At 40.5% G+C, this 13968-nt stretch overlaps 1 protein-coding gene across 7 annotated transcripts in view; it reads right to left on the reverse strand.

The window, feature by feature from the left end:
- LOC124548527 (dynein axonemal light chain 4-like) overlaps window positions 1-13968 on the reverse strand; it is a 52892-nt gene that overhangs the window by 16178 nt on the left and 22746 nt on the right. For 4 of the 7 annotated variants that reach the window (XR_006967706.1, XR_006967702.1, XR_006967704.1 and 1 more), the window contains one exon: window positions 9217-9278. The exons of 1 other annotated variant lie outside the window; for it this stretch is intronic. The gene's annotated coding sequence lies outside the window, so the exon portion shown is untranslated. Of the gene's footprint in view, window positions 1-7547; window positions 7683-9216; window positions 9279-13968 lie in introns of those variants that run through there. 2 more of the 7 variants (XR_006967707.1, XR_006967705.1) reach the window with 1 other exon arrangement.

Raw genomic sequence — 13968 nt, forward strand, 5'->3', positions numbered from 1 at the left:
GATTGGCTGGAGGGACATAAGAAGTCTTCCTCAAAGAGGAGAGAAGGATAGGTTGGAAAGGTATAAAGAAAGGCCAGTATCAGAAGAGACTCATCCATAGAAAGGACGTGTAGGCAAAAATTAAGTTGAAGGCAGTGAAATTAGTCTAGAGGTCTCCTTATTTTCACCAAGAAAGGAGCTAACTGTTGCAAAAGTTATGATTTTGCTACAACTTCTACCTTCATATATGTCCATAACCTCATCTTCATTGTGCAAGAGTGTCTCTCATCGCCGGCCGAAGTGGCCGTGCGGTTCTAGGTGCTGCAGTCTGGAACCACGAGAACACTACGGTTGCAGGTGCGAATCCTGCCTCAGGCATGGATGTGTGTAATGTCCTTAGGTTAGTTAGGTTTAACTAGTTCTAAGTTCCAGGGGACTAATGGCCTCAGAAGTTGAGTCCCATAGTGCTCAGAGCCATTTGAACCATTTGTCTCTCAACTTGGTGTCTGACTGACCTCACCTTACTTTTGAACTTTCCTGAACCTAGCCCTATCTCCTCTCAGAAGAAGGAACTGAAAGTTCCACAAGGTAGGCAGCATGTCAATTTTACTTTTATATGTGTCTACTGATCGTACTAAACATTGTGCCTTCTGAAGTAAGTACTGGCCAGCACCTGTATGATGTAGTTTATTAATTTTCTTGATTGAATTTTCCTTTAATTAAAAAAGCCCTCATATTATGGAATTCCAAACAAATAAAAATGACTTACATGTACCAGAAGTAGGCATCAATGGGATGAGGCTTCATTATAAAGTTTCTCAGCACCCAGATGGATAATAAACTGCAGTGATACCAGCATGTGGATAAGTTAACCATAAGGCTCAGTTCTGACTGCTTTGTACTTAGAAATCTCTCTACTGTATTGACCTGCACAAAGGAATGCTAGCATACTTTCACTCAGTTCTGCCCTATGACATAATTATCTGTGGCATTCCAGCTAATTTGAGAAAGTATTTATTGTACAGCAGTATGCAATGTAAATATTGGATAAACGTGATAATCAAAAATTTGGCATGCTCCACTTCATGCAACTATGCTAACACATAGCCCACACCCCACACTGGTATTTGTGGCTAATGACAAGTATGAAATTAGGGTGAATCTGCTATTCAAAACCACAATATTAGAAGTAGAAATAATTTACATAGAACTATGCATTCCTCTCAAGGATTCAGAATGGATTTTATATTCTGGGGAAAAAGTCTGCAACAGGTTTTCAGTGGACATTAGGCAGGAAATCGACAATCCCCAAATATTTAACAACGAAGTAAAAGAATACCTCATTACCCATTCCTTCTGTGGTCACCTCATTACCCATTCCTTCTTCATGCTATCTGAATACTTGGACACTGCATAACCCTAATATCTGTTTTAGATTTATCCTGATTTTGCCAGGGTATAGATGGCTAATTGTGAGCTGTGTGAGGTTACATACATGCTTTGTTTAATTCAGCAACGGGGTAGTATACGAGGTGGAGCAGTGGCTTTTCTCAAAGTTAGGTTTTTTTTTTTTTTTCTCCTAAAACAAATACACACGTGCGCGCGTGCACAGAGTAAAATGTGCCCATATAGCCACATGTATTAGTGTCCGCTTCTGGGATTTGTGCGTGCTGTGGTTTGAATCCACCCTGCAGATTAACAACATGGTGAATCAGCCAGCTTGTATGTGCTTTTTACGTGGCTTCTCATATCAAATTAAATAAATACCAAGGTCAAATACATGCTATGCAAATATTTAGGAAACATCCTACACTTGAATCTGAGATTTCCTTTAGATGCATACAGATGGTGTACATAAACTCTGTCCCAGGTATAGAGTAGTAGCGTCAGGAAGGATATCCGGGAACCAACTGTCACTTTGTTGTTGTTGTTGTTGTTGTTGTTGTTCTGATCTTCTGCCCAAAGACTGGTTTGATACAGCTCTCCATGCTACTCTATTCTGCACAAACTTCTTCATCTCCAAATTACTACTGCAACCTACATCCTTTTGAATCAGCTTACCTGCATTCATCTCTTGGTCTCCCTCTATGACTTTTACCCCCCACACTACTCACCAATAGTAAATTGGTGATCCCTTGATGTCTCAGAATGTGGCCCATCAAATAAACCTTTCTTTTAGTCTAGTTGTGACACAAATTTCTTTTCTCCCCAACACTATTCAGTTCCTCCTCATCAGTTCATTACCTATCCATATAATGTTCAGCATTCTTCTGTACCACCACATTTCAAACGCTTCTATTGTCTGTTTGTTTAGACTGTTTACTGTCCACACTTCACTTCCAGATTTACATACATATTCCAAAAAACACTTCCTAACATTTAAACCTATAATCAATGTTAAAAAAATTCTATACTTCAAAAATGCTTCTCTTTCCATTACCAGTCTACATTTTACATCCTCTCTGCTTTGGCCACCATCACTTACTTTACTCCCCAAATAGCAAAACTCATATAACACTTTAATAGTCTTGTTTCCTAATCTAATTTCCTCAACATCATCTGATTAAATTTAACTACATTCCATTACCTTTGCCTTGCTTCTGCTGATGTTCATCTCACATCCTCTCAATACATTGTCCATTATGGTCAGCTGCTCTTCCTAGTGCTTTGCTGTCTGACAGAATTAAATCATCGGTAAACCTGAAAGTATTTCTCTCTTCTCCCTGAACTTTAATCTCTTCTCCATATGTGTCTTTGGTTTCCTGTACTGTTTGCTCATTGCACAGATTGAATAACATTGGGGATAATCCACAACCCTCTCTCAACCCATCCTCAACCACTTTTCCCTTTCATGCCTCTCAACTACTATACATCCATCAGGCTTGCAGAAGTTGTAAATGGCCTCTCACTCCTTGTATTTCATCCCTCCTATCATCAGAATTTCAAAGAGAGTATTCCAATCAACACTGTCAAATGCAATAAACACAGGTTTGCCTTTCCTAAACCAATCTTCCATGAGAAGTCATAGGATCTACATTGCCTCATGTGTTTCTACGTTTCCCTGTAATCCAAACTTATTTTCCTCAAGGTTGCCTTCTACCAGTTTTTTCATTCTTGTAAATAATTTGTGCTCTCATTTTGCCAGCGTGACTTATTAAACTGGTAGTTTGGTAATATTTATGCCTTTCAGCATCTGCTATCTTTGGAATCAGAATTATTACATTCTTCTTGAAGTCTGCGGGTATTTTGTCTGTCTCATACATCTTGCTCACCAGATGGAAGACTTCTGTCATGGTTGGCTCTCCCAAGGCCATCAGTAGTTCTGATGAAATGTCGCCTACTCCCAGGGCCTTGTTTTGACGTAGGTCTTTCAGTATTCTGTCAAATTCTTCTCTCAGTATCATATCTCCCATCTCATCTTCATCAAGGTTCTCTTCCCTTTCTATAATACTACCTTCAAGCTCACTTCCTTTGTACACTTCCCGCCATCCCATTTGAGTCAACTTATGTATCAAAGTACTGCACTGAAAAGGTGTTTGAATGTTGTGCAGGTGTGGTTAAATTTAATGGAGCTACACTTCTAACTGTTGTTATTTATAGATCCCCAGACTCCGATTTCACAACATTTTTGCTAAAGCTAGAGGAGGTTCTTGGTTCACTTTATAGAAAATACAAAAAGTTAGTTACAATATGTGGTGACTTCAATATTAATTGTATAAGTGATTGTGCAAGGAAAAGGATGCTGGTAGACCTCCTTAATTCATATAATCTTATGCAAACCGTATTCTTTCCAACGAGAGTGCAAGGGAACAGTAGAACAACCATAGACAACATTTTTGTTCATTCCTCATTACTGGAAGGGCATTCTGTTAGCAAAAAGGTGAATGGCCTTTCAGATCATGATGCACAAATTTTAACTCTAAAAGATTTTTGTGCTGCAACACGTGTTAAAATACAGTCATCAGCTGTTTAGGAAAGCTGATCCAGTTGATGTAGAGACCTTTGTAAAACTTATCAAGGAACAAGAGTGGCAAGATGTTTATAGCGCTGATACAGTAGATGATAAATATATTGCTTTCTCAAGACTTTTCTCGTGCTCTTTGAAAGCTGCTTTCCATTAGAACGTTCAAAACAAGGTACTAGCACAAACAGGCAGCCTGGGTGGCTGACTAGAGGGATAAGAATATCTTGTAGAACAAAGTGGCAATTATATCAAAACGTTAGAAACAGTCAAAATCTAAATGCAGCAGCCCATTACAAACAGTATTGTAAGGTGCTTAAAAATGTTATTAGGAAGGCAAAAAGTATGTGGTATGCAGATAGAATAGCTAAGTCTCAGGATAAAATTAAAACCATATGGTCAGTTGTAAAGGAAGTGGCTGGTCTGCAGAGACAGGTTGAGGATATAGAATCAGTGTGTAGTGGGAATGTCCGTGTTACTGATAATTTGCATATATGTACAGTATTTAATAATCACTTTCTGAATATAGCAGGTGAACTAAATAGAAACCTAGTCCCAACAGGGAATCATATAGCGCTCTTAGAAAAAAGTGTTCCGAGACTGTTACTTGAAATGCTCCTCCATGATACTGACAAGAGGGAGATTGAGTTAATAATTAAATCACTAAAGACCAAGAACTCTTACAGATATGACGGGGTACCTAGCAGAATACTGAAATATTGTTCTATGTATGTTAGTCCAGTACTTAGTCATATCTGTAACTTTTCCTTTAGGAGTGGTCGGTTTCCTGACCGATTAAACTACTTGGTAGTGAAGCCACTTTATAAAAAGGGAGACAGGGATAATGTTGACAATTTTAGACCTATTTCTAGGCCATCGGTGTTTGCTAAAGTTATTGAGAAGGTTGTATATACAAGGTTACTGGAGCATTTAAATTCACATAATTTGCTGTCAAATGTTCAGTTTGGTTTTAGAAATGGTTTAAAAACTGAAAATGCTATATTCTCTTTTCTCTGTGAGGTTTTGGACGGATTAAATAAAAGGTTGCGAACGCTAGGTGTTTTCTTTGATTTAATGAAGGCTTTTGACTGTGTTGACCACAAAATATTACTGCAGAAGTTGGACCATTATGGAGTAAGGGGAGTAGCTTACAATTGGTTCACCTCTTACTTTAAGAACAGAAAGCAGAAGGTAATTCTCCGCAATATTGAGAGTGGTAGTGATGTTCAGTCCCAATGGGGCACTGTTAAGTGGGGCGTTCCCCAAGGGTCGGTGCTGGGGCCACTGCTGTTTCTTATTTATATAAATGATATGCCTTCTAGTATTACCGGTGATTCAAAAATATTTCTGTTTGCTGATGACACCAGCTTCGTAGTGAAGGATCTTGCGTGTAATATTGAAACAGTATCAAATAATGTAGTACATGAAATAAGTTCGTGGCTTGTAGAAAATAATTTGATGATAAATCACAGTAAGACTCAGTTTTTACAGTTTCTAACTCACAATTCAACAAGAACTGATATTTTGATCAGACAGAATGGGCATATTATAAGCGAGACAGAACAGTTCAAGTTCCTAGGCTTTCGGATAGATAGTAAGCTGTTGTGGAACGCCCATTTCCAGGATCTTGTTCAGAAACTAAATGCTGCTTTATTTACCATTAGAACAGTATCTGAAATAAGTGACACTTCAACACGAAAAGTAGTCTACTTCACATATTTTCATACGCTTATATGTTGTATGGTATTATTTTGTGGGGTAATTCTTCTGATTCAAAAAGGGTATTTTTTGCTCAAAAATGGGTATGTGGAATGCACTTCCTTGACTCTTGTGCAGAAAGGAGTTCAGTATTCTGCTGCATCCATTTTCAATAAGCTACCACAAGAACTCAGAACTCTTAGCAGTAGCCCAAACTCTTTTAAGTCTGAACTGAAGAGTTTCCTCATGACTCAGTCCTTCTATTCTGTCGAGGAGCTCCTGGAAGAGCTAAAAAATTAAGCAAATTCCAGTGTTAATTGTTGATTTTCTTTATTTAAACTTACGACTTGTCACCTGAATATGTTTTTTCATATTTCATTTTATTTGTTTCGACTATCGTGTTATAATTTCATGTATTGACTCGTTCCATGACCATGGCGACTTCTCCTTAATTTGGTCCCACACAACAATAAATAAATAAAAATAAAAAAACAGCCTATCTATATATTCCTTCCACCTTTCAGCATTCCCTTCTTTGCTTAGTACCACTCTTTCATCTCAGCTCTTGATATTCATACAGCTGCTTCTCTTCTCTCCAAAGGCCCCTTTAATTTTCCTATAGGTAGTATCGATTTTTCCCCTAGTTATATACACATCTATAATCATATCCTCACATTTGTCTTCTATCTGTATTGGCTATTTTTCACTTTCTGTCAGTCTCACTTTTTTAGACATCTTTATCACTTTTTTCTGCTTCATTTGCTGCATTTTTATATTTTCTCCTTTCTTCAGCTAAATTTAACGTCTCCTGCTATTGAAGGATTTCTACTAGGCCTTGTCTTTTTACCTAACTGACCCTCTGCTGCCTTCACTATTTCATCTCTCAAAGCTACCCATTTGGCTTCTACTGCATTCCTTTTCCCTGCTTATGTCAGTCATTGACTAATGCTCCCTCTGAAACTCTAAACAACCTCTTGTTCTTTAAGTTTATCCAGGTCCCATCTCATTAATTTTTTTACCTTTTTGCAGGTTATTCAGCTCTAATCAACAGTTCATAAGCAATAAATTGTGTTCAGAGCCCCCATCTGCCCCTGGAAATGTTTTACAGTTTTAAATCTGAATACAAAACCTCTGTGCTGACATTATACTATCAATCTGAAATCTTTTAGTGTCTCCAGGTCTCTGGCATTGCCAAAAACCATATAATGATGCTTCCCTACAGAGAAATGAGAAAAGGCAAGGGAGAGGAGGAACGACAACAACAAAATACACATACAAAGTAATCTCAAAGTAATTATTTGAATCATGAGTTTGTGTAGATAAGTGCAAGCAACAATTTGTTGTTATTAACATATTTCACAGTGTATTCAGAAGTGGTTACTTCTGCTTGTTAATATATACCTTGACTTGTTCCTCATCCATGAAAACTCTCTTTTGTGAACAGATATATGGAACATGATGTATCAATGAACTGATACTAAAATGGCCAGGCAAAACACATGCCTTGCAAGAAAGTAGTAGATAATGATATAAATATTTTTAGGAACAATTTTAACAATATTCCTCTGCTTTATGGAATGAGGTAAGTGTTGTACAGACTGTAAAAAACAGGTTGTTTTTCTTTTGTTGGCATCATTATATGGACAATGTGGAGCCTATGCCACTTGTTCCTTGGCATTCCCAGAATAGGGCAGGGCCTGTTTCTCTTCTCCCTAAATGCTCTCCCTGACGATACCTATTTCATGAAAATCAATTAAGAACAAGAATGCAGAAAATGCTTGCTATGGACTCTCTTGACATTAAAAGGCAAGTATCTGAAGTATCACAAATAAGAGAAAACTAACAGAGACAATCAAAAATTATTTGGGCAAAAAGTTCTGTAACCACATTCAAAAATGCAAGTTATTCAATGCAGCAAACTGAGTCTTTAATAAAATGAATCTTGCTCCTTAACAGTATAGTGTCATATATAGCCAAGATCAGCAGTTCAGATTTTTGCTATGGTTGTTCACAGAACTAAGACTTTCTCTGAGGTAGCACCACTCTGGAACAGCCAATATACATTACAAACAAAACTAAGAGGGCAGTTCAATAAGTAATGCAACACATTTTTTTTCTGAAACAGGTTGTTTTATTCAGCATTGAAATACACCAGGTTATTCCCCAATCTTTTAGCTACACAACACTATTTTTCAACGTAATCTCCATTCAATGCTACGGCCTTACGCCACCTTCAAATGAGGGCTTGTATGCCTGCACGGTACCATTCCACTGGTCGATGTCGGAGCCAACGTCGTACTGCATCAATAACTTCTTCATCATCCGCGTAGTGCCTCCCACGGATTGCGTCCTTGATTGGGCCAAACATATGGAAATCCGACGGTGCGAGATCGGGGCTGTAGGGTGCATGAGGAAGAACAGTCCACTGAAGTTTTGTGAGCTTATCTCGGGTGCGAAGACTTGTGTGAGGTCTTGCGTTGTCATGAAGAAGGAGAAGTTCGTTCAGATTTTTGTGCCTACGAACACGCTGAAGTCGTTTCTTCAATTTCTGAAGAGTAGCACAATACACTTCAGAGTTGATCGTTTGACCATGGGGAAGGACATCGAACAGAATAACCCCTTCAGCATCCCAGAAGACTGTAACCATGACTTTACCGGCTGAGGGTATGGCTTTAAACTTTTTCTTGGTAGGGGAGTGGGTGTGGCGCCACTCCATTGATTGCCGTTTTGTTTCAGGTTCGAAGTGATGAACCCATGTTTCATCGCCTGTAACAATCTTTGACAAGAAATTGTCACCCTCAGCCACATGACGAGCAAGCAATTCCGCACAGATGGTTCTCCTTTGCTCTTTATGGTGTTCGGTTAGACAACGGGGGACCCAGCGGGAACAAACCTTTGAATATCCCAACTGGTGAACAATTGTGACAGCACTACCAACAGAGATGTCAAGTTGAGCACTGAGCTGTTTGATGGTGATCCGTCGATCATCTCGAACGAGTGTGTTCGCACGCTCCGCCATTGCAGGAGTCACAGCTGTGCACGGCCGGCCTGCACGCGGGAGATCAGACAGTCTTGCTTCACCTTGCGGCATACAAGATGACACATGCTTTGCCCAACGACTCACTGTGCTTTTGTCCACTGCCAGATCACCGTAGACATTCTGCAAGCGCCTATGAATATCTGAGATGCCCTGGTTTTCCGGCAAAAGAAACTCGATCACTGCCCGTTGTTTGCAACGCACATCCGTTACAGACGCCATTTTAACAGCTCCGTACAGCGCTGCCAAGTCAATGAAACTATACGAGACGAAGCGGGAATGTTTGAAAATATTCCACAAGAAATTTCCGGTTTTTTCAACCAAAATTGGCCGAGAAAAAAAATGTGTTGCATTACTTATTGAACTGCCCTCGTACTATCGGTGCTCATGCATAACCTACACGAATACTTATCTCAACAAATCTTAAATATTCAGGTTAACTACCTATGAGAGTAATGTTAACTACATTATCGCAAGCAAAAGATGAAATAAATAATAACTCATAATATACTAATAAAAAAAACAATATATAAAGACTCACATTGTTGTCGAGAAGACAATAAGCTGTGACTCAAAGCTCGAGTGGAAAGAAAAGATTCATCACTGCAATCAGATTGTAAGAAATTGCATAAGAACACTCTGAAAAAAAACTCTGAAAAGTCAAAAATAAATATTCATGCAGACGTGTTTTTATAGTTTGTGAACAAAAAAGCAATTTGTTCTTTCAGAACCATGCAAATTACTACAACTCCCAAAATAAATTTCAGTATTACATAATATTCCCAAATATATTTAAAAAAGGAAGAGAGCAAAATAACAAAATATGAGAAACATCAGCTCAGAACATGCAGGCATCTATAAGAAGCAATAAAAACAAACAAAATAAAGATTGCCATGCCACTGCACACTGTATCACACACAAATTTTGTTTGTATGCAAAAGTAACATCTCTCTTCATCTGAGCATTTTAATAAAAAGTCAACAAAATACTAAAGCAAAATAGCTCCTGAAGCAGGTTTCTTTCTTTTAATCACAGTGATGTCACCAGCAATGAAGGAAAAGTTCATGCTGAACAAGGATAAAGCAGGAAATCAACCACGTCTTGTAATATCCCTTGGCCCATGCTAGCCAGTGGTTGTGGATCGATCAGCTGACGGTTCAACAACCCTCCTACTATTATTAGTCTAAAGTTAATATATATCGCAAGGTGGTGCGTTTCACCTGCGCAAGAAAATCATAATGTGATGGGACTTCGTTACAAGGCAGGATAACAAGAGGACATGTAAGGAAGTGTGTGCAATGAAACGGTCATTGTTATTGTGTTTTTTTGCGATTCACAAGCAATATGTGATGTTAATGTGGAGTTTAGTAATGGCCATAATACAGTCTGTTGCTTTTCAAAAGCAACTGCGCATATTTAATTTTGATCAAAGGATTCTGCGATGAACTATTACATACTACAAGCATGTATAGGACTTCAAACAATTGGTGGTCAATGTTTGCTGTAGAACCTGCTTCAAGAACACGGTCAAAAGAGTAGAGAAAGTTTCCTCGGCTAAAAGGAACTCATTTCACTCGCAGACAATCATCGAATGACCAAATGCGAAAGGCAGTGTTCCAATTTTAGAAGATCCTATAAAAGTTTTTTTTCTCTTACATTACAAGAATTTTACAGGCAAAACGTCTGAGGTGGCAGCTGCTTCTCCACCACGAGAGTAACTTGTCTACGTGTACAAAATTATGTACATTGTGGGAGTCGTCGATGGCGCACGGAATATTGTACTTTACAGACATACAAACAGAGATACAACACACACTAGTTCAATAACAATGAGTTTAATATTACCAGTTTAAAACATTAATTTCTCTTTTGAGCAGTAAAATATAGTAAAGTGTTTTGAAACAAGTGATCTTGACACCCAAATGCAGTAATGAATCAACCAAAAGTTGCCGTACCACCCATTTGCTTTGACCAGTGACATAACTGTGTTGTGTTACGTCATGATGGTGCAACGTACTTGAATCAGGTCATGTCTGTATGTGGTGGGTTGTAGTATTTGGTGGCACACTCTACTGTTAGATGTTTATGTTTCAAAACTATTTGTCAGATATGCTAGTGAGTTTTTAATGTGAGTTGCATGTGTCAGGTTGTTATTGGGAGAGTTTGTGCTGGTTTGCTAGTGAGTTACTTTTATTTTGCAAATTATGGCTAATGGATGTGTACTTGCATTTGGAACTATTAGCACTGTGTGTTTCTTGTGGCTGGAGCATTAATATTATTTACCTTGAAACTTCCTGGCAGATTAAAACTGTGTGCCCGACCGAGACTCGAACTCGGGACCTTTGCCTTTCGCGGGCAAGTGCTCTACCAACTGAGCTACCGAAGCACGACTCACGGCCGGTACTCACAGCTTTACTTCTGCCAGTACCTCGTCTCCTACCTTCCAAACTTTACGGAAGCACTTGCCCGCGAAAGGCAAAGGTCCCGAGTTCGAGTCTCGGTCGGGCACACAGTTTTAATCTGCCAGGAAGTTTCATATCAGCGCACACTCCGCTGCAGAGTGAAAATCTCATTCTGGAAACATCCCCCAGGCTGTGGCTAAGCCATGTCTCCGCAATATCCTTTCTTTCAGGAGTGCTAGTTCTGCAAGGTTCGCAGGAGAGCTTCTGTAAAGTTTGGAAAGTAGGAGACGAGGTACTGGCAGAAGTAAAGCTGTGAGTACCGGCCGTGAGTCGTGCTTCGGTAGCTCAGTTGGTAGAGCACTTGCCCGCGAAAGGCAAAGGTCCTGAGTTCGAGTCTCGGTCGGGCACACAGTTTTAATCTGCCAGGAAGTTTCATATCAGCGCACACTCCGCTGCAGAGTGAAAATCTCATTCTGGAAACATCCCCCAGGCTGTGGCTAAGCCACGTCTCCGCAATATCCTTTCTTTCAGGAGTGTTAGTTCTGCAAGGTTCGCAGGAGAGCTTCTGTAAAGTTTGGAAGGTAGGAGACGAGGTACTGGCAGAAGCAAAGCTGTGAGTACCGGCCGTGAGTCGTGCTTCGGTAGCTCAGTTGGTAGAGCACTTGCCCGCGAAAGGCAAAAGTCCCGAGTTCGAGTCTCGGTCGGGCACACAGTTTTAATCTGCCAGGAAGTTTCATATCAGCGCACACTCCGCTGCAGAGTGAAAATCTCATTCTGGAATTATTTACCTTTTTTATATCTCTCAAACAGTCCATGGTTGTACTGCCGGTCCATACTGTCCAACGGGCACAATATTTTGGTGATCAGACATGTTGTCATCATCAGGTGCGCTGACAAACTGAGCTTCTGAGGGCGGGCGACCATCTTAAATCCCCTCCCCTGTGAGGCGTTCTCTCCGCGGTCCGCGCCCGCGCCGTGTTTCAGCAGTCGCTGGCATTGACGTCTGTGGTGGTGTCGGTGTTATTTCCTCGTCCGCTCTGGTCGCCCATTCATTTTCTTTGCTGAGTGCCTTTTTAATTAGGCTCAATGCTGGTTCCCATTCCTTGCTGAGGTTACAGCAGCAATCTTGGTTGATGGGTCCATCCCTAGTATGAATTTCAATAGCCTCTCTAACAATACTGTCCCGGTATTTAGATATCTGTGCCAAGATCCTGATGTGTTGGTAGTCCATTTCGTGATTTTCAGACAAACAGTGCTCTGCAACCACCGACATGTTGGGCAACCTAAGTCGAGTTTGCCTCTGATGTTCTCGGCATCGATGGTGCACACTGTCTGTCCAATGTAAGTCTACCCACACTGACACGGAATCTGGTATACGCCGGCCTTCCACGAACCGAGATCGTCTTTGACACTTCCCAATAATGCTCGTGTTTTATTAGGTGGGCGAAAGATGGTTCCTACTTGGTATTTCCTCAATATTTGTCCTATTTTCCCTGATAGTGCACCAGTATACGATATATAGTCAGTGGCTCTCTCTTCCTCCGTGACTTCATCTGTCTCCACATGCTGTACTGTAGATGTGGGGCGGAATATTCCAAGTACCCGTTTTTACGGAATACAGTTTTGAGGTGTTCCAGCCCATGGGGCAGACTCTTTGCGTCAAAGATTGTGCTCACCCTCTGCTCCAGTGTTTTTAGCACCCCATTACTCTGCAAATGGGTGGTGGCAGCTATCTGCATGCAGATACAGGTCAGTGTGCATTTTCTTCCTGTATACCCTGCGGCTCAGGGTGCCATCCTCTCTTCCTTTGACCATCACATCAAGGAATGGTAATCTTCCTTCTGCTTTGGTCTCCATAGCGCATTTGATGTTCGGATGTATGGAGTTCAGGTGTGTGAGGAAGTCTAGGAGCTTGTTCCTTCCATGGGCCCAGATCATGAACGTGTCAACCACATAATGGAGAAAACAAGTAGGTTTCCATTTGGATGATGCCAAAGCTTCCTCCTCAAAGTACTCCATATAGAAATTCACAACCACAGACAAGAGTGGGCTCCCCATTGTGACTCCTTCTGTTTGTTCATAGTATTCTCCATTAAAGAGAAAGGGATTTAATTTTGCTCCCACACCAAGGTTCACGCCATAGCGGACATTGTCAAGGCAGTTGAACAGGTTGCTGCGCAACTACCACCTGAAGCAGCTGAAGAAGTACGCCGGGAAACCTGCTGTGTTCTGATGAGAACTAAACCAATCAAGTAAAATATTATCAGCAGTGGGAGGGCTGCCATTCGAGACCTGAGACAGAGCCCTGAGATTGTTTTCTTACTGGCCGACAAAGGCAATCCTATGATTGTTCTTTCCCATATGGACCACATGGAGAAGATGCAGAGCCTCCTAAATGATGAATCTTACAGGAAGATCTACACAGACCCCACAAACAAGGTGGAGAACAAGACTAGGGCTCTTCTCAAGAACACGGATTTACCAGAGAGTGTCGCCAAGAAATTGACACCTCAAGGATCTGTTAACGCCAAGACTTTATGGACTCCCTAAAGTCCACAAAGAAAGGGTGCCCTTATGCCCAACTGTCAGCAACATTATGGCACTTACATACTTGCTGGCCAAATACCGAGCAGAATTACTAAGCCCTTATGTAGGTAAATGATCTCATCACATTTGTAATTCTGTTGATTTTGTAAAACGTCTCAACAACTTCAAGCTGAAGGACTCAGATATCCTGGTGAGTTTTGACACTGTTTCATTATCCACCAGGGGTGCCTCTTTGAGAGTCAGATGAGCTTACTGCACAGAAATTTGACGAGAAGATGACCGACCTTTTCAGGCACGTTCTGACCTCCACGTATTTTCTCTTTAATGGAGAATGCTATGAACA

The sequence above is a fragment of the Schistocerca americana genome, chromosome 1, assembly GCF_021461395.2.
Source record: "Schistocerca americana isolate TAMUIC-IGC-003095 chromosome 1, iqSchAmer2.1, whole genome shotgun sequence".
Classification (NCBI taxonomy): Eukaryota; Metazoa; Arthropoda; class Insecta; order Orthoptera; family Acrididae; genus Schistocerca; species Schistocerca americana.